The 21,597-nt window shown below is 43.9% G+C and overlaps 1 long non-coding RNA gene across 5 annotated transcripts in view; it reads right to left on the bottom strand.

The window, feature by feature from the left end:
- LOC128851706 (uncharacterized) overlaps nt 1-21,265 on the bottom strand; it is a 28,536-nt gene extending 7,271 nt beyond the window's left edge. Inside the window, exons 1-4 of one of the 5 annotated variants that reach the window (XR_008449113.1) lie at nt 20,635-21,265; nt 10,049-11,057; nt 2,235-2,505; nt 240-1,678 (exon numbers count right to left, since the gene is read on the bottom strand). This is a non-coding gene — a long non-coding RNA (uncharacterized LOC128851706). Of the gene's footprint in view, nt 1-239; nt 1,679-2,234; nt 2,506-4,678; nt 7,371-8,949; nt 11,058-20,634 lie in introns of those variants that run through there. The other 4 variants (XR_008449112.1, XR_008449115.1, XR_008449114.1 and 1 more) reach the window with 4 other exon arrangements.
- Nucleotides 21,266-21,597: the final 332 nt, after the last annotated feature.

Genomic DNA, 21,597 nt, shown 5'->3' with positions numbered 1-21,597 from the left:
ACAGAATCATGGAATGATTTGGGTCAGATGGAACCTCAAAGCCCATCCAGTTCCAACCCCACTGCCATGGACAGGGACACCTCCCACTGCATCAGGTTGCTCGAAGCCCCATCCAACCTGGCCCTGAACACCTCCAGGGATGGGGCAGATGTGACTTCTCTGGGCAATCTGTGCCAGTGCTTCACCACCCTCACAGCAAAAAATTGCTTCCTAAAATCTCATCTCAATCTCCCCTCTTTCAGCTGAAAATCATTCCCCCTTGTCCTCTCCCTGAAATCCCTGACAAAGAGTCCCTCCCCTGCTCTCCCATAGGTCCCCTTTCAGTACTGGAAGGCTGCTCTAGGGTCTCTCCAGAGCCTTCTCTTCTCCAGGCTGAACAAAGCCAACTTTCTCAGCCCATCCTTGGATGGGAGGTGCTCCAGCCTTCAGATCATCTCCATGACGTCCTCTGGACTTGCTCTAACAGATCCATGCCGTTCCTGTGCTGAGGACTCCAGAACTGAATGCAGGACTCCAGGTGAGGTCCCACTAGAGCAGAGCAGAGGTGCAGAATCCCTTCCCTCACCCTGCTGGTCACACTCCTGATGCAGCCAGGATACGGCTGGCTTTCTGAGCTGCAAGGACATATCAGCCACATAACTGAATGGGGTTTGTATCACCTAATCTGCCCTTCTTCCTATTCGACTCTTCCCTTAATCACCCCATAGTAGCAGATAAGATCAGCAAGAAGTTTCCTCTACAGGTTTATGGGAACTGCAAATGCATGTGCATTCTGCTCCAAATCTATCATTCTGCAGCACTTGGACTAAAGGTGCAGACCTTCCTGGTGCAAGAACAGAACTTGCCGCATCTTCGGTAAAGTGTCACAGATGTCATCAATCATTCAGGCTTGTTCCTCCTCGACTCCAATTTCTTCCCAAATATCTACCAGACACACACCAGACCATCTCCTTCCGTATTTGGGCAATGCTCAAACACTACGATGATGAAGATAACCTAAAACTAAGCAAAATGTGAGTAGATTGGAGTAAAATAAGCATGTGTGAGGATGTGTTGGGAGAGGATCCTTTTACTTGAAACTTTCACCTCAGTGTGGCGAGGATTGAGATTTTTTGCTCTCTTGGCATCTAATAAATCCTGTGTTTTTCTCTAGGCAAAAGGATGTATTTATTGAGACACTGTAAGTGGGAGGAAAATATAAGAACCAGTCACAGAAGGTGTTCTGCTTTGTATCAGCTGATTAGGTGAATTTTATATTCGGTTTTGTGCCTGGTAGATTTCATAAATTAAACAATTAGGAAAACCCAGCATGTTACAATGTATTTTCACCTGTTATATGCAGGCAAGCTCTTCTTAGGAATGGGCTCTCACAGTCTGAGTGGTTTCAAAGAAGTTGATTTTGACCTTTAAAGCCCATTTTAGTTGTAGAGAAGTTTTGAAGCTACACAGACCAAAGACTGAGATGCTCAGATATTGTAGTGACTGGACTGTACAGCATGCAGCTATCAGGAAGCAGTAGGATCTTCCTCTTTATTTCAGTCCATACAGGTTTGTATCACCTGGCATCTTGCTCTAGAATCCAGCTGGAAATAAAGCTCAGTAAAAAATCACTCCTCTTCCAAATGGTTTGGAAGTTGATCTTGTATCCAAGTGCCTCCATTCCTTCAAGCGTTCCTTTCTAGAAATAAGAGATGGAGTTTTAAGCTAATTAAAAACATTAGGCAAGATTCCAATTGATCTGATTTCCTTTCACAAGACTTGCTCTGCCCCTCACAATCTCTGGCACGTCCCCCCTGACTAAGCAATATGTCTCAGTGCTGGTGCCATGCAGCATCTGAATGAGTGAAACCTTCAAGTTAAACAGGGATGCTCAGCCTGCGCCACTCGTTTCTAGTTCTACCTGTATGGTCCTACTTGATTTATTCAAGGCTGGTCACGTGGATCTCTACTCAGCCTCTGAATTGGCTCACTAGAAATGGAATTCTTCACGTGTATTAGGAAAAGAAGGGAGGGGTTCAAAAAACATGTGGGCGTGGCACTTTGAGACATGGTTTAGTAGGCACAGCGGGAGTGAGCTGATGGTTGGACTGGATGAGCTTAGAGGTTTATTCCAACCTTACTGATTCCATGATTCTGTGATTCTGTGAAGAGGCAAGGAGAGGGGAAGGAAAATTATCAGAGAAAAGGCAACACCACTGTTTTGTACTAGGCAATCTCTAAGAGCTTTCTCTTACCTTGCATTTGTCACTGTGCACCTCTCAAGTGCTTAACTACCCCAGAATTCTCCTCTTACAGGAGCTGTGCATATTGATCCGGAGGATATCTATTTTGGATGCCATTAAGGATTATCTGTTCATCCTGACAGCTCATCTACGACAACAAATCAGCCAGCATCATTCCTCAGCCTTCCTCTCAAGTCCAGAAGGAAACATTGCACCCGAAATATTCTCATTGTAAACCTCAGAATTTTCCGTTACATTTGACATTATGTCAGGAATTCTGGCCCTTTGAAAAAAAAAAAAACAGGATCACTTTGAGCATCTCTGATTCATCCTGCTCTTCAATAAGGATGAAATGTTTGCGTCTCCAACTTTTATGCCTTGAACACAGGCATCTGTACAACAGGAGAGAGCCGTTACATAGGTACTGCAGCAAGGAGAGCAAATGCCAATAGTTGTGTCATGTCATGGAGACTGACTTAGTTTGGTTAAGGCATCTGACAATTCCTTTTTAAGTGGGGATGTTCCTGAAGGAGTATCTTGTACTCCAGGAACACCTTCACCTGCTACACAATCTGAATTAATCCTCTCTTATATCGCATCCTCTAATTTGCCTCCATGCTTTCTCTTTCTCCTGCTGAAAGAGTTTCCTTGACAATCACAGTAAGCTTTGTTTCTTTACTGCTTATCAAGTTCACTCTTGGAATCAAAACACCATAGCAGAAATGTCCAACTCATTCTCTTTTAGACCCACGTGGGTATCAGTTTCCAAAGACAATAACCCCTTTCCCCATTAATGCATGCTTCCTATCCCTTGCAATGACACGGGGAAATCATCCGCTGCCCAGCACAGTCTCCTGGCTCCTCTCCAGCTTCCAGCAACAGTTTGCAATGAGAAGGGCCCTCCAGCAGCCACCCTTCCATGCAGAGTCCCTCTCCATCCCACCTCCAGCCATACGCAACAAGCCCAGCCTTGGGACCACCTTCAGGGTCACATCCCTCACAGGACATTCTGATACTTCAAACTTCATCCTTGTCTATCAAAGTGATGATAATTAACCCACAGAAACACCAGAGAGGATTATGAATCCATAACTAGTCTTGAGAATCTGAGAAGGGCTGACCAAGTCCCCAGGCAAAGACTGGACCACACAATTATCTCTCATGCCTGGACAAGACAAAGCAAGCAGAGTATAAAACATTCCAAAGGATGTTAAGATGTCTGGAAGGTGTTTGCAGTGAGTAGAGTGGAAAGCCACACAGACACAGGTCTGGTGATACAAGCAGGAACAGAGATAGCTAAGAAGAAAGGCTGGTGTGGGTAGGTTCCTCAATGATCCTTCTGACTCCGTGGGCTTACAAAAATAAGTAAAGACAACCTGAATTCCTTGGAAAAAAAATCCCTTGACTTCAAGCCAATTTGCTGTAACCACATTAAAATTTGTTTTGAAACTTGAGAGGTTACACAGGGTAAGGGCAGAAACTGGATCTCTATTCAGGGAGATGCCTACAGTTCTCCAGAGGATGAAAGGTAACAACACAAATGCAACTTTCGCTCTTTGAACTTGACGTTAATAATGCCAAGCTATTCCCCTTTCCACACTCTATTAGAACTAGTTGTTTTTGTTGTTAATAGTAACAATTCCTGGTGGTGCAGCAGTGCCTAGAGATCCCAATGGAGATCAGCCCTACTTTGCAAACACCTCCGGAGATGGAGCTTGCAGCCTCGCCCTGCCTGGGGAGCTCAACTGTAAAAAGACAAAGCAATAAAGAAGTACAAGGAGATCTGAGTGCAGAGAGATGGGAAGGGAATCAGCCAAAGGCCACATCTCAAGGTCAGAAGGGAAAGCACAATGAGGTGCTGGGCTGGACGGTTGCCAGTAACAGCCTGGATCAGCAGTAGCCTCTTGATCATTGGTGCCTTGAGGAAGCTCTTCAAGAGAGCTCATTCTGCCAAGGTGGGCTCCTTGAAAACAAAACTTGCACAAAATCCCCTGATTTCTTGCCCATGCTTTCCATTTTGACAGCCTGAAAGAGCTAGGGTTGTTCAGCCTGGAGAAGGCTCTAAGGAGACCTTAGAGCAGTCTTTCAGTAGGGGGCTACGGGAAAGCTGGGGAGGGGCTCTTGATCAGGAAGTGCAGGGATAGGATGAGGTGGAACAGATTTAAGCTGAAAGAGGGGAGACTGAGATGAGATCTTAGGAGGATATATTTTCCTGTGAGGGTGGTGAGGCAGTGGTCCAGGTTGCCCAGAGAAATTGTGGCTGCCCCATCCCTGGAGGTGTTCAAGGCCAGGTTGGATAGCTCTTTGAGCAACCTGATTCAGTGGGAGGTGTCCCTGCAGGGGATACGGAACTGGATGGGCTTTGAGGTCCCTTCCAACCCAAATCATTCCACGATCCTATGAGTCTATGATTTTGTGATGCAGGTATTTATTGACATGTAGGCAGCATAGGTTATCCAAAGAGCCTGGTTGATGAAATTCTTATGCTGGTACCTGGTCAAACATTACTGAGCAATTTGAGCCCATGGTACGGTTAACCAGAAGAGCTTTGTCTCTTCTTTGATCCAGGCATCCTTAGTTGTCTCTCATTATAGCCAGCTATTTGACTCATGCAAACAACTGTTGGCCTCCTCAGCTCCAGCTGAAGACAGTGAATGTCCAGTGAGCAACACAAATGCACGACTCCTAAGAGGAACTGCAGCCCAAGCACCAGCCCATCAGCTGAAGGGAGCGCAAACCCCTTTTCCAAGCTTCCCTCAGCCACAGGAGGCTGGGAGAGGTCAGCCAGGCTGACAACCACCACACCTGCACTATAGGAGGACAGGGAGATGGACATTTCCATCAAGGATACGAACAGAAATCCTTGTGGCTACCAAGAGTCATAAAATCTGTAATAGTGAATCTGGGGAGGACAAACAGGCTTTGTGCCTTTTTAATCTCTTGTGAGAGTTTCAGATGTTTCTTTCCTAACAAATAGAAGGAAATAAACTTGAACACCGTGGGAACGGTTAAAATAGATTAATTTCAAGGAATCTAAACATTGTAACATTATTAATCCCACAATTTTTTTTTAAAAAAAGGAACATTTTAGGAGGAGTAAATTCTTTTTCCATGTTTTTTTTTGGGCACACTGCACTCCTGTTTTCCGACTTCCCAACTGCAGATACTAGAACTTACATTTTCTTTTTTTCTAGAAAGCAGTTTTTTAACATTGTTATTCTTGACGTGTGAAGCTTAGTAAAAACACCGACACTGAGACAAATGCCAATGCCAACCACTAAAGCCATTTCATACGACTAAATGGCACAAGAAACAAAGGCATCTGGGTTGCTAACAAGTTCAATTGCAAACGGCAGGTTTTGCTGTTAACTATAATACACCACAAGAAACTTTATCACAAATGATTACGTGAATTTGTGCTTGGCTTCCACCACACAAAGCCCAAGTGCCCCCCTGAGAGGGGAAATCCTCATGCCTGCAGAAAATCACTGTGAACTTTGCCCTGTGGAGAGTCTGCAAGAGGCTGACACGGGAAAAAAAGGAGTGAGTGGAAAGGCTCTGGCTAGGAACACAATAGCAAAGTTAAAAGGCTCTGATAAATGAAAAGTCATTGCAAGATTAGGGTCTCATTCAAAAAAACAACAGCAGCGTTTTCTGGTATGTGGCTGAAAATAGATCCCACATGAAACCGATTAGCAGAGCTTATCAATGTGTTTAATTCTCAGCCCTCTTGGAATTAATGCAGCATCTTTAAAAACTAAAACCTCCTGAAATTCAGATGCAGAAGCTGCACAATTAGTATCTTCATTTCTCAAACCAATATTGCAGTTTTAAGGATTGTGATGTTTCAATTCCTTCACACTTTTTCCCCCTTCCATCTGCCTGATCCAGTCCTTACTCCTTATAAAAATACTACAAGTGAGGAAAAAGAAAACAACTTCCCTGGCCTGAAAGCTAACTGACTTAGAGGCAGTTGATTCAAATGGTCCAGAAGCTTTGTGGAACACCTAGAGCAAGCACTGAGAAACATTTGCCAATTTCAGACCATCTCTAGTGTTCAATGATTCTTTCAATCTCTCTTATCAGGACATACTTAAGATTTCGAACTCTGTAGGGAACTGTTGAGGACACAATTTTCCTTTTCTATTAAAAAAACTCATGAAATGAATCTGAAATACAATTTTTTAAAGGCAAAACAAATAAAAGAAATCTCTAAGCTTTTTCAGGTTGCCAAACATCCACTCATGGCACAGCACATACTAATGAATAGATAAATTCAGTTGTTTAACAGTAAAAGCACACCTGGTAAAAGCTGTTGTTGTGTTGATACATCCGATATTCAAGCCATGCAGCACAGAGTTAAACTGGTTTTAAGTACAGAGAGCATTAACCTGGGAGCAGAGATGGTCAAAAAAAGGCACAGGGGCAACCTCTCCTTTCAGGAATCCCTGCCCAAAATAGAACATCCAGGCTCCCGAGAGCAATGTCACTTTAAAAATTCAATCCAAACGGGCAAAAGGTGTTGCTGCACGGCTTTAGAACTCCCATCCTTTCCTTCCAAACTCAACTTTGGCTGAAAACTCCCAGGCTGGGCCCCTGGCACCCTGGGAGCAGGCATGCAGAAGACCCTGTGGGAGAGCACCACCTAGTGCCTGATGCCACAGGGATGCACATCCCTGGTGGAAACACCCCAAAACACACACCAAACTCCTAATAGCACCAGGCAACGTCCAGTTTGGGTTTATATTTGTGTCTCTTTGCCCTTGGAGAGGTATCATTTGGAACAAATACGGTTGTAAATCAAGAGACGATTTAGTTTAAGGTCAAAACATTGGGTTTTGGTGAAACACATCCTCTCTGTTTTAAAACAGGTAGGTCTTCTATTAGAATGCGCACTTTGAACATCATAAATATGCAGACCAGGAATCTGGGAAGCCAAACAACCAAAAACTCAGTTCTGCAACCATGACTCAAGTGAATAATCATGAGACATCTGTGGGACTGCTTCCAGGAGCAAGAAAAGCAGCATATGTCTCCGACAGTGCCTACAGCCGTACAGCTCTGCCAATTTTGTCATGAATCTCCGATCTGCCGGTTGAAGCTGCAGCTTCTGGAGTCAAGAGCTTCCACGTGAAGCTGAATTCTAACCTAAAAAAGAAAAATTGATTTCTAACTCTAAAATTCAGAGAAAAAGCTTGGGGAAGCGTGAGACACATGAACCTCCAAAGCTAGAAATCACCATGAGTAATAAAGCAGCGTATTTTAAAGCTGAGTGTCATGGAGAGCGTGGGCATGGGTGCCTGGAGCAGACAAGACTGAGGGAACCTTCTGAGCCCTATTCTTGGGTGCAGCAGCTCAGGCAAGCCCACTGCACCCCAGCCCACTGCAGGCTGCTCTGCTGCTGCCGCTTTCAGCTGTGTCTGAACAACCCCGTGAGAGAAGCTGGAAAATGGTTCTGTGATGATTTGTGGAAGGAGTGCAGATACTGACAAATCCTACTGCAGGTCACTACAGCTGTATTAACCCATATAACATTGGAGCCGGTCCAGAGGAGGCCATGAAGATGATCTGCGGGCTGGAGCACCTCTGCTATGAGGACAGGCTGAGAGAGTTGGGGTTCTTCAGCCTGGAGGAGAGAAGGCTCCAGGAAGACCTTAGAGCAGCTTTCCAGTACTGAAGGGAGCTACAGGACAGCTAAGAGGGGCTTTTAACAGGGGCATGAAGTCATAGGACAAGGGGGAATGGCTTTAAATTTGGAGGGGGAATCTTAATAGATTAAAGATTAGGAAGAAATTCTTCATAATCAGGGTGGCAAGGGACTTGCACAGGTTGCCCAGGGAAGTTGTAGATGACCCATCCCTGGAGGTGTTCGAGGCCAGGTTGGATGGGGCTTTGAGCAACCTGATCCCATGGCAGGGGTTCGGAACTGGATGATCTTTAAGGTCCCTTCCAATCCAAACCATTCTATAATTCTACAAACTTGTAGCAACAGTGTGTCTTCTTCAGCTGCCCATGCACACACACAGCTGCCAGATCACCAGGTACTGCGTTGCTCCTCTTCGTGCTTCTATTAAAAATACAAACTACCAAACAAACTTAATTGCATGGCTTGGATCTTCCCATTTCCACAATGATCTCAGGCTTTCTGGGACAAAAGAAAGAGGCAAAGTAGCAAACGTTTCCTCTTCTCTGCCTGCAGTCCAGCAGGTCATATGGTTGTGTTGTGCCACAGGAAACTTAGTTACTGTGTTTCTGTTGGCATTTTCACCATTATGTGATTATTTCTTGGCCACTTCTCATGCCAGTTTATACCCTTCAGCTGGAAATCAGCCTAACATCTAGACTACATCTTCAAGCAAAGGGTTTTTGCAAGCTGATGTCCACAGTAGCTGTTAAAAGGTTTGCTCTTGTTGGGGAGCAGATAGATCATCCTCCCGGTTGCTTCGGAAAGCATCGTTCTTCACTGCACTTTCCATCCCCCTGTCTCTTTTGTTTACCATAAAGGTCACATCTGTGTGTTTTTCCCACTCTGCCTGTTGCAGCAGTGTCACGCTGAAAGTGAGACTTTATCTGGATGGGAAGTGTTTGGTGAATTTTTAAATACCATTATTGATTTCACATTAGTTTTCTTTATGAACTAGGAAACCAGCCAAGAAGCATACGACAAGTTATTTAAAATCCACTGCCTGGAAGCAGTCTGATAGATTGACTAATTTATTTTCCTCTTTTTTAAGTACATTCTTTAAACATACCATATCTTCACCATTAGTATTATCCATCCTGAAGTACACAGCCCAAATGTGATCACATCACCTGCAGCAGAGGCGACTATATCCCAGACTTCGGATACAACAGGTAGGCATATCTGGCCCAAAACTGTTTTATTCCTTTACTTCAATAAGGTGATTATATATTCCTTTACTTCAATGACACATGATTAGAACATAATGATTTTGCCTCTTCAACAGCCACCATCGCTTCTATGGCTTCTTTATCAAGGCATTGACCCCGCAAAAGGCTGATTCTTTCACACAAGCAAACTTCCCACCTAACACTAGTTTACTTCACATCCCATAAGTCTCCTTTTGGATACAGATTATCGACTGCTCTTTAGTGAATAACTTTTTAGTCATTCTTTGGCCTCAGAAAATTACCTTTGCAATGTCTTATGCAAGAGTACTCATTATGAACAATTAATGTACTGAAAACGTCAGCACCTCAAGAGGCCATTACATAAAACATGAGTAAATTTATGTTCACACATGATTCAAACTTCCTGCACTTCTCATTCTTCTAAAATGTGTCTTACATTGTAGAGCAATAACTGACATGAATTTGCTGACCCGGATGGAATAATGTCAACACTGCCGTACTGTGTATTGTAGAAAAGGAAAGCAATCGACGCAAAGGTTTCTTTTCTCTATCATTATGCGTAAGTAAGACAACTAGCAGCTTGATACTAATTCAAAGTACTTACCCTGGAACATCTCTGTTTATCAGTTGGAAGCCAAAAAAAAATGGTTCAGAGGAACCTACAGTCTCCGTGTACACACTGATCCTGGCATTGATTGAGTTTTAAAGTATAAAGTGATCTGAATTTAAACCTTTCGAACTTTTCCCCTTGAAATGGCGAAGGATCTCAGATCGTTTCACTTCATTTAGTAATGTTTAAGCCTTAGAAATTATGCACATTTCACATCACAGCCCCAACGCTCTAGGAAGTATTTTAAAGATGCCACCAGCTAATTAAACACATCCAGTAACAGCATCGGTCACTTCCTTGCTTTGCAGTGCCGGAAGGGAGATGACTGCAGACATCACTTTACCTGACTAGTTGCCTTCCCAGGGAGCCCAGGCCTTTCTCACAACATCACAGCTCCATGCCTAGAAGACAAGCAGTGAAGCTCAGTGGCCAGTTCCTTCTCGGCAAGAACAAAGTCCCCTCTAAGCCAGAAGAACCTTTAGCTCTGTGCTCTCAAAGTCATCAATCAGCTCCTCCTCTGCTGTACAATGGCGGCTCTTCCAAGCCACAACATGAATGCCATCATTTTACCTTCTTAAGCGGAGAGGCACAAGGACACTTCTGTTCACAAGAGAAAGACTTATTGATTGGGCTCTATTAATTTTTTTGGCTGACAGAGGTAATCGCTAAGTTTAATACTGAATTAGTTGTGGTATGAATTTCAGACTAAAGTCATTAGATTGCAGACAGATTAGGGATAAATTTAACGCCAGTTGTATCTCTCATACGCTACAATAAGGGAAATGTTGTTGAAATAAGGTCTGTGTTTCAATTTAATTATATTTGGCAGGTCAATTAGAATTGCTCACTAACTATAACACAAATATTTTCCCTTTGAGTATACTAATGGATATTCTTCCCCTTTTATCTCACAAAATGAGTGATGAACAGGATCATTCTAATTAAAACCAGCGCCAAATGTTCCATTCCCCAATCTTCATCGTTCTATGTTCCTTCACTCACTGCTCTTCCACACCTCCAAAAAGCTTGACTCATAAATTAGACCGCAGGCTTCTTTCTCACACACCTCATGGACTGAGTATGGAGACATTAATGGCACATACACCTAGCCCAACACAGGGTCTTGCATCAGAAGGGAGTCATCTGTCAAGATGTCCTGGAGGGGTGTGGAAACTCTATGATTGTGAGAGCTGGACCTTCCCCATCCACCCAAATGCATTCAGAGCTCTGCAAAGTCCCAGCACCAGGCTATCAGCACTGCCCATTACAATTGACGGCATGTTGGAACAGAGTTTATAGAAAGGAAACTCAACTTGATGCTTTTCCTTCTTCTCAGTTGTTTTCTGCATCACCTATCACGGAAAAAAAAACCCAAAAAACAAAGTAAAATGCTCAACTCCATTTTTTGTTGTGAACAAATACCATACTGAAAGTGGCTCACAGAAGTAATGCTCTCTACACGGAACTGAATCTGAAAAACACCAACTTGCATCAAAATGCACCTGGTTTTGCCAAGCAACATCACCAGCCAAAGTCATCCATTTAATCACATACAGTAATAAGATCAGTTCAATACAAAGGGAAGACACATCAGCTGTTAAGAAATGAAGATTACAAAATAAGCAATAAAGGTTGAACATCATAAAGTTCTACAGCAGCAGCTAGGCTACCTCTCTTGAACGTGCCCTTGTGGTGTCGTTAACCTGCGTACACAAACCAGCACTGACGTAACTTCCCTTTATCCCATTCCTAGCAGGAAAATTACTTTACTGTCTTACTCAAGTTTTCCCTTTCATCTTCGCTAACTGAGACTTAATTTTAATTAATAAGCTTAATTTCCCATTTTCCTCTTCTGCTTTGCTGTGAAGAAAACCACAAAAACTAAAGCTGAGGAACAAGAAGATGTAAGACTTTCAATGACTTGGCAGATCTGAGTTTGTAGGACTGGACGGATGCAAGTGGAAGAAAAACAGACTGGATTTAACATATTTAAACTAGTTGGTTTATGTGAATACACATTTCCCTACACTACGTAAGTTTCTTCAAGGCCAGGATCACATTGATGCCCCTCACTAACAGTCAGTGGAAAGAATTTTACAGTGCTCTTGATCTCATTTACATACACATTCTGCTGAATGGATGATCCCTTCTCTACCTCTGCTTGTCACGATAAAACTGATGAGATCCCAAGACATCAAGGCAAGTGAGACAGAAAAGAGCATTTTCCATACAAAACAGCCATTCCTTATCAGTTAATTTGGGTGAATTCCTGGTTTTATGACCTTTGCATAATAAAAAGGCCACATATCTCTTCATATTTACATTCACAGGCTCGGTCAAGACCAGGGAACACACATCCATAGGGCATGTACCATGCTCTCTGCTACAGACGCAATGCAAGCACTCGTATCCCTTCAGCTGCAAAATCCTCGAGTCTTCCAGGGTTGCTCACTTCACCATTCACCTTGGCAAACATCAATATCCACCATCTCCAGATTAGCTAGTTAGTGGTGAATAAAGATTTAAGACTCATCACAAAGGTTTTCACCCTGAAAGTGAAACAAATCAATATTCCACACAAAACAGTCTTTACCCAGAGTCCTAGAGTCTCCAGATAAACAGTGGCTGAAAGACCAGGCTTCAATGGGCATCAGGAACACCATGTTTGGAGCAGGGCAGAGCTGACCCACTGAGGATAAGGGGAGAGAGTACAGATCTCACCAAAGGAATGGGGTCATTGGGGAGAAAAAAGATCACAATCAAGCTCAGTGATTCAGTGAGAAAGGTGGGGCAGGAAAACCTCCTGGATCTAGAATAACCTAGGATGACAGTTGACCAGGGATTCAGGAAAAGACACCTTGTGCTGCCCTGAAAATCTATTACATCTGCCAAAGATATCTGGAGCAAAATCCTTTCTGTTGTGTTAGCTGACCCTGCTAAGGCGTAGGAATGTTTACATGTAAAATGGAGTACAAATAGGAGCACTAATATCCCCACCACGTGAATAAGTGGAAAAGCCACGCAGCACCAGAAAAAGTCATCATAGGTATTGACCTGTAAGGCAGTCCTTGCCAAGTGATTCACTACATACCCTCAGCAGTGGAAGTACAAAGCTCCTGGAAGGCAACAACCAACATCACCACCACGTGGCAACGAGGGGAAATGAACCACTTTGAGTCATGACGTCGCTCAATGTCTACACTCAGGCTGTGATCCCGAGATGGTCATATTTAAGTACGTGTTTCCACCCACTTAAATGGATAGCTCAATCAAGGGACATAATGTGGTGCTTCAGGAGCAGCCCACACAGATCCCAAAGCAGAGCAGCTGCCTCCTAGAGCATTCCAGTACAACACAGCTGACTAAAGGTGACTCCTGGGAAAGTACTGAAGGCACGCTTCCACAATTACAGTAAGCCAAGCTGTGGGCCAGCTACCTTCACAACACAGGGCCATCCTTTCCCAATGCATCTCTGTGCTAAGGTTTGCACGTGTACCTGAAAGGGAATTGTGCTTTCAGCTGGATTAGTTTTCAGTCGGATTACTGCCTTGATCTGCCTAACTGTCTGCAGGTTGACAGAACAGGGACCACAGTAGGAGCAGCAAAACGATGCCTGTGAAAAGTAGAATTGCTTCTTAATGGCAAAGACATTTATTAATGGCAAAATGCTATCCAAGACATTCAAAACCCCTTCCTGGGGAAGTATTTTTCATGGACCAGTCATGAGGATAACTTGACCTTTTACCCTGCTCATCAGATACGCTGTGACTGGTAGATCCAACTGAGGCCAACAGATGGAGGAAAAGGACCTGGACTCTTATCTTCTAGTAGCCAACACAGAGGACCAGCAGCCTGGAACGACACACGTGACATGCAACTCCTTTTTTCTTTATGGTTGTTTGTTGGTAGATTCATGGAATTAATTTCACTACCTTTCTGTATTTAAAGAAGTTCTGTAGAAAAGGATAATTATGGAGCAGGGGATTTCATATGGCATTGGTCTGCCAGACAGCAAAGCTAAAACCAGTAATATTCCTCATACTCTCTGTTTCTAGCATGAAGAACTTGCCCCCATCAGTAACAAAAATCAGTTGTTGATAGGGTAAACCAGTCAGATAATGGCACGAGCACTGAAGATTTGAAGAGAACGTGGTCATAGCACATATATTCACATGCTGACAGCAAGACCAGTCTCTTCTCTCCAGGACTGAAAGGGGAAACTCTTCCCACTGCTGACACTCTGTCAAGGTGTATGGAGATACTGAATCCCATTTGGATGCTCTACAATGTCTCCAACAGTTTGACATGTTGAAAACAGCGACTGGGACTTTAAGTGCTCATTTAAGATTTAGCTGCTCATAACAAAGCGAGGCATCCATAATCACTCCTGCCACACTATGCCTGTCTTGGCTAAGCATCAGGTAGCACGAGTGATTTGTAAAAATGGGGATCTCAGAAAGCTAATGATAGGGTTTTTTGGGGGAGAACTATCCCCCAAAGCAGCAAAACATTCCCTACAATTTTTCCTTGACAGGTCTAGAGGCAGGTGCTCCCCTCTTGGTATCAAAGGACTGATTTTTCCAGCTGGTGGTACTGGAGGTACTTCTGTAAGCCTCTCCCCTTTGGGGCCTGACTCAATTTGTTATGTTGAAAGATTTGTTTGGGCTGTGTCCTCTTCATAGCAACACAGACAACAGACAGACCTTCCACATCTGGCAGTGGGAAACTCCAGCTCTAAGAACCAAACTCGCCACATGGACGTGTTGCTGCTGCAATGAGCAAAGCAAAAGTAGACACCAAGAAATAAAAACTGAGCCCAAGACAAACCTGAAACTAGATACTAACAGTAAGATGTAGGGAAATGTCTCAAATCTGAGCCACATGCTTAGAAGGAACGTGTATCAGGTGTAGCCCATGTTGGTTTTGATCTCTGCACATGCACGTTTGAAATGGAGCAGTGAAAAGCAAACCTTGAATGAATAACTACCACTGCATCAAAATATTATCACTATCAGTGTTATATTAGGTGCCTAGACAGACCATTCAGGAGAATCATGCTATTTATACAGATCATGTCATTTATACCCTGTGTATTTTAATTTATGCTAGCACTGAACCATTTTATCAGTTCAGGCTGAAACATCTAAGTTCAGTGTGATCCAGAGGACCAACCTGGGGGACTTCAATGAAGGGTAATTGATGTAACTGGGAAAACAAGGCTGAAAGTGCAGAGTGGATGGTTGAGAAAGTTCTACCTCCCTACACAACAGATCATAGAATCAGAGAAGGGTTGGAAAAGACCTTTAAGATCATTGAGTCCAACCATTGATCCAGCTCTGCTAAGTCCACCACTAGGCCATTTCCTCAAGTGCAACATCTACTCGTCTTTTAAACACCTCCAGGGATGGTGACTCAATGACCTCTCTGAGCAGCCTCTTCCAATGCCCGACAATCCATACAGTAAAGAAATTCCTCCTAATATCCAACCTAAATCTCCCCTGGTGCATCTTGAAGTCATTTCCCCTTGTCCTGTCATTAGCTACCAGGGAGAAGCAACCAACCCCCATCTCATTTATGTTGAGGATGTCACCCTCCTCAACATCAGTGTCTGTTGTTGACTGCAGGCTGAGCTGCACAGCAACACCTCTGCTCCAATGCTGTCTTAAAATCATCACTCAGGCCTCCTCTCTGGTCTAAACTGTTGGTCCTTACACTCTGAGCTCTGGACCACCACCTTCACTCCTGATTTATAACTCAGACTGAACACATTTTCTCAACATTTCCTTAACAGCCACGTAGCTATTGAGCCCATTTCCCAGCACACCAAGCTGCATAAGCTAACACTGCACGCCTTTTAGAAACACACGAGAACCAGTGGGTCAGTCCCTGTGGGACAGTCCTGCTGGAGGCCAGCACCCAGAGCTCCTTGCTAGTGACCCAACAATACAAAACTGGGTGTTTTTCCCATCAGGCTGAAAGAGCTGCAGAACCCTTTCTCCCTCCCCTGAAAACTCTCCCAAGAATTGCAGATGTCAGGTGATGTGCATACCCTGATCTCCTTATGAAACTGCTACCAGGGCAGCCGTCAATGCTTTAAAACCCAGACACCATCCCACTGGGTCTAGTTTCATCAGTTACTTTTATTAACAAAACTAATGAGAACTGAAGTACCATCCAGACTTCCAGAGAGCTTTTGCTAGGGCAGAGTCAAAATTAACAGAAAACACGTTGCAACAGTTAAGTGGGCTTACAGGAAACAACACACATCTCCTCACCCAAGGTCCTCATTCCTCCTGCAGAAACCAGGCTGGAAAACATCCCAGACTGGCACTCACCCAGAAGGCAACTCACTATGGTCAGCCAACATCAAGCTATATTTCAGGAGACATGGATTCCAGGTAGATGGAGGGTGGATTTAAAAGTCTTTTTTTTGCCAGAGTGGAAGATTTAGCTCCATTAGATGGGTTGTAAAACACAAATAAGATGAGCTGAGGGTCAGAGGAATCGCAACAAAATGGCATTAATATTTTTGAACTGCAGAGCAAGCAGGTTCAACCAGTTCTAGGTATCGCTATTTCCAACAGGCTTACTTCTTCCAAGCTTGTAAGAAACAACCCTCTAGGTTTAAAGACTTTAAAGCTACCAGCCTGCACTGGGTCAGCCCCAAGCCTTCAGCACTATATTTCTAGTCCAGGGACATAGTAACAGGTTTTGAGATGGTTAGAAATAATAGGCAAAAGCCTTATGCTGGTGAAAGCAGTAATGTGACACTGTGAGGAAAGCCTTCAATAAGGACTCCTGTACTGGGGGTTCTATTCCTGGCCCTGCTAATAGCCTGTAAATGCTCTGGGCAAGTTATTTCAGCCCTTTTGCTTCACTTTGATCTGTAAGGAGAGGGGTAGGCATGTGGCTTCTTTGCAAAGCCATTTGAACCGATTGAAAAGCGTGATAAAAACCTGACTCCTTGTATTTCTCGTTCAAATTTACAAGCTGTAGCTAAAGGCTCTGTGGTGGGTTTTGTGTAACAAAGTGCAAGAGTAGTCTCAAAATACTTCTTGTTCCCACAAATTTTCAGAAGCCAAAGCCAGCGAGAGTACCATGCACCTTCCACTTAATTGCAAGCCAGCAATGCAGTGCTCTTCTCAATTTGCAGTTTCTGAACAGGTTTTAAATGAAGCTTTAGACTGTGATATCCAAGTTGGAGTCTGTTCTTACTTATTGTTTGTGAACCCTTAGAAGTAATCCACAAATCATCGGTTGTTGAAACTATTACCCTGGACTTGTTTTGATCAACTGTTAAAGCAATACTCACATCCTCAGGGCAACCAAGGATCGTAACTCACATGAATCTGTCCCACATCCAAAGCATTTCTAACAGTCTCCAAAGCAAAGCTTTTTGGGTTGTGAGTGGATGTCTGCACTAAAGGGAACAAAACTGTGGTGATTCCTGCAGATCACCCTGGTCTGAATCAGCCCTGCTGATTTAACAGTTTATGCTGCCTCACACCCATTTCCCAGTCCTACTTATTCTGTGGCCCTACCATTCTTCATCTCTTGTCTGTTCTCTACTGAGATTCTAGAGCAGGAATACTTAAATGTTGCATGACCCTAATCATATCCTCAAGTTGTTTTAACTGTCTTCTTTACTTTAGAGCAAGTCAGCTGAACCAAATTTGCTTTTCCCTCTCTGCACGTCACCCTCACGAATAGGAAATCCTCTATCAGTATTTTCTTCAGTACAACTTGCCCTACTTCTCCCTGTGAAGCTGCCTCATTAGCTACAAAGCTCTAACCTGGACAAGCTGGAGAAGCGGGCCCATGTGAACTTCATGAGTTTCATTCAACAAGGCCATGTGCAAGGTCCTACACCTGTGTCAAGACAATTCACAGTTTCAATACAGCCCAGGGGAATGATGTGATCAAGAGCAACCCTGTGGAGAAGGACTTAGAATGCTGATTTATGAGAAGTTCTACATGAGCTGGCAATGTGCGCTCACAGCCCAAAAGGCCAACCATATCCTGGGCTGCATCAAAAGAAGCATGGCCAGCAGGTTGAGGGAGGTTATTCTGCCCCTCTACCCCTCATGAGATCCCACCTGGAGTACCGTGTCCTGTTCTGGAATCTCCAACATAAGGGTATGAAACTGTTGGAACAGGTCCCAAGGAGGCCCTGAAGATAATCTGAGTGCTGGAGCACCTCTGCTATGAGGACAGGCTGAGAAAGTTGGAGTTCTTCAGCCCGGAGAAGAGAAAGCTCCTAGAAGAACTGAGAGCTGCCTTGCAGTAGTGAAAGAGGGTACAGGAAAGCTGGGTGGGGCTCTTTATCAGGGAGTACAGGGATAGGATGAGAGGAATATCTTTAAATTGGAAGGAGGAAGATTTTAGGAAGACATTAGGAAGAAATTCTTCACGATGCGGGCAGTGAGGCACTGGCCCGGGTTGCCCAGGGAAGTTGCGTCTGCCCCATCCCTGGAAGTGTTCAAAGCCAGGTTGGATAAGGCTTTGGGCAACCATGGGTGTCCCTGCCCATGGCAGAGAGGGTCAAACTCAATGGGTTTTAAGGTGCCTTCCCACCCAAATGACTGTATGATTCTATGACTACTGCTGAGCACTCTGTGGCATCCCGTCCCTCTTGCAGAAAGGTGATCTCTTCAAAGCAGCAGTCAACTCTTAATGTACTTACAGAGAAACAAATATCATTATTGTTTAAACACATATACATTTGAAACGCAGTATCTGATACAACAAGCTAGCACTTGACAACACTGCCCAAACTGCTTGCTCCGTAAGTGCTCTAAGTAAACTCTTCACCCAGGTCTTACACCTTTCTGTTCATAATGAAGCTGTTCATGGGTCACCAAAGGGTGATTTGTGGCCAACACAACCAGCCCAGCAAGCATTTAAATTGTAGACAATTATGCAAAAAGCACAGTATACTTTAGTTCCACTTTACACTCCCTCTCTTCCCAATTTAAATAAAGAAAAAGCTGTCTTGAAAAAGACAAAATTATCTTGCCAGTATAAATAGCACCTGCATTCAGGAATGGTTTATTAGCAGGTCATACAGGATGGCTCAAAACATCTCCACAATGGTCAGTACAATGAAGCCTTAATAGTAGGTAGGACTTGCACTATAATTTTCATCACAGAAAAGTGTTTTTCCTCTCGGAGGGTACACAGCAGCAACAGAGGCATGGGATGGCTAAGCCTACGTAAAGATTGACTTAAACTGAAATGATGACCAATTCCTAGTCGTTGCAAATTGGATGAGACAGATTAGATTTTGTTACGAGAAGAGGCATGGAGTTCAAGTCAAAACTGTTTTGGTGAGTTTTCAGGTTTTCTAATGCCTGACCTTTTAAAGTGCAGCCAAGAATATTGGACAAGAGCACTGCACCCACTTCCCTACTCCATAACTTGTAAGCTACTAGTGAACGCTTATGGGCATCACTTTTTTTTGCACCAGTGATTTATTCAGTAACTTCATCCAGTTTGTCTCTCTCAGCATTTGAGGTTCCCATCGTATCAACTCAGAGCATTTTTCACAAACGCCTGCATAACAGATTGCCCTCAATGTATTTTGGCTATGTTTTGGACCTGCTTATACAGAAACTCATGCTATTCCCATTTCCAGTAAATTTTTGGAGACTCCCGCTATCATGTTCCTAACATGAGTTATCACCTTAAGAAACCAATTACAAAAACCATCTTTTTTAGGCCATGACATTATTGGGTTTCAAATCAGTTCAATTTCAAGATGTTTTAAGAAAGCCTAAAGCTTGCTCCAATTCAAGTTTTCAAGAAATTTTTATTCTAACATCAGAAGCTTTAGATTCTTATATTTAGGTGAAAATGGGCTTGTCATGCCATCCTGACTCTTGAACAGGTTTTAGACAAGAGTACTAAAAGTTTGGAATACACCAATTTTGAGCAGTTTCAGGTAACCTTGTGACACTAAGAATTAATTTCCTACATCTTGGTGAAGGGAATGCAGCAAGGACAGTTGAACAGAAAAGCAGTTAAGCTATCAAAACACTATATTTTAAAGATAATAGGGTTTTAATGATGTGAAAATACTTAACCATGTCACAATAAGTTCTGCATGGTAATTCCTCCCATTCAGAAGTTAAAGCCCAGTTTCACAACACTGCTATCAGAAGAAAGAATATTGTTATGATACATACAGGTAAACCTGTACCTCTACTGAGTGTTTAGTACACCACTTTGGTAATTGTTGTGACAGAAACTGATATTTATTCTCTTTCCCTATGAAGTTCTTTTTACAAGAGCTTAACTTTATTATTTCTTCCCCTGCTATTAGGGAAGGTGGCAAAAATTACTCTTCTCCTGGAAAACAATCTTCCACTAGTTCTCCAGTCATTACTCATGGCAACAACATACTATATCTAAGAAATGCTCCTTAACAGCAACTGTAAGATTTCTTATACATTTATTCCTGGTCTGAGATGAACTTAAAAGTACAATTTTACTGTCATTTACTTTAGAAGCTCAAGTATAAATGTTTTTAAAGCTTTTTTTTTTTAAACCTGTCATTTCCTAAAGTTGTATTATACCGCCATTTATCAGCTTTGAACACACTCCTGCCTGATGTGCCTTTAATTACAATGATTTCATAGAATGATATAGAATCATAGAATGGTTTGGGTTGGAAGGGACCTCAAAACCCATCCAGTTCCAATCCCTCTGCCATGGGCAGGGACACCTTCCACTGGGTCAGGCTGCTCAAAGCTTCATCCAGCCTGGGCCTGAACACCTCCAGTGACGGGGCATCCGTGACTTCTCTGGGCAACCTGGGCCAGTGCCTCACTCTATACCAGATAACATACTCTCGCTTTTCCAGCACAAGCATAGGCCCTACTTCTACATACTCCTCGTCTTTAGTTTAAGTCAGACTATACACAAACCCACCTGAAGCAGACCTCTGAGCATCCCTGCACAGAGAAGAGATCTTCCTCACAGCTTGGATCCTGCAAGGATGTCTGAAAAGGAAGAATAGCACAACTTCAAACCTCTTTTTTTTTTATTTTCTGCTCTCAGGCCACCAACACAACAAATATAACAGAGCAGGAGTCGTATAAACTACCTAAACTGCCAGCCCAAGTTAAATAAATAGCACGTTGTTGTGCAGCTTGAGCAGCCTGGTCTGGTGGGAGATGTCCCTGCCTATGGCAGGGGGTTGGAAGCGGATGATCTTTAAAGTCCCTTTCAACCCAAACCATGATTCTATGTGCTGGCAAAAGGTAACAAACTGTATGTGTACAGTGACCAGGGAGCCTGCCCTGGGTGGACAAGTTGTTAACAACTAGCCAGGAAACGAACACCTGGTGCATGGAAACCCCAGGAAGGTGAAACCCTGCACGAGACTGGGTCACCACAGCATTTGACCTTCACCTCCTTCCTTCCCCTATCACAGGGGGGCCCTTCATGCTCCCGGCCCTTCACACTTGCCATTTGCGCACTCCTTCTCTTCCTCCCACCTCACCTCTTCTCCCTCCCTCTGTCCTTCTCCAAATCTCCTACTTCTCCCTTACCTCTCCCCTCTCCCTCCTCCTCACCCTTTTCCCATCCCTTTTCCTCTCCCCTCCTCCTCCATTCCCCTCTGCCCCTCCCCTCTCCTTCTTCCTCCCTTCCCTCTCCCCTCCTCTCCTCCCCCTTTTCTCCCCTCCCCTTCTTTCCCCTCTCCCTCCTCCCTCTCCCCACTCCTCCTCTTCCTTCCCCTCTCCTCCTCCCTCTCCCCCACCCCTTCTTCTTCCTTCTCCTCTTCCTCCCCTCTCCCTTCCCTCCTCCTCTTCTCTTCTCCTCCGCCCCCTCCCTCCTCTTCTCTTCTCCTCCCCTCCCCCTCCTCTTCCTTCCCCCTCCCTCCTCTTCCTT

The sequence above is a fragment of the Cuculus canorus genome, chromosome 3 (genome assembly GCF_017976375.1).
Source record: "Cuculus canorus isolate bCucCan1 chromosome 3, bCucCan1.pri, whole genome shotgun sequence".
NCBI classification, from domain to species: Eukaryota; Metazoa; Chordata; class Aves; order Cuculiformes; family Cuculidae; genus Cuculus; species Cuculus canorus.
This window is presented reverse-complemented; position numbering and strand designations above follow the sequence as displayed.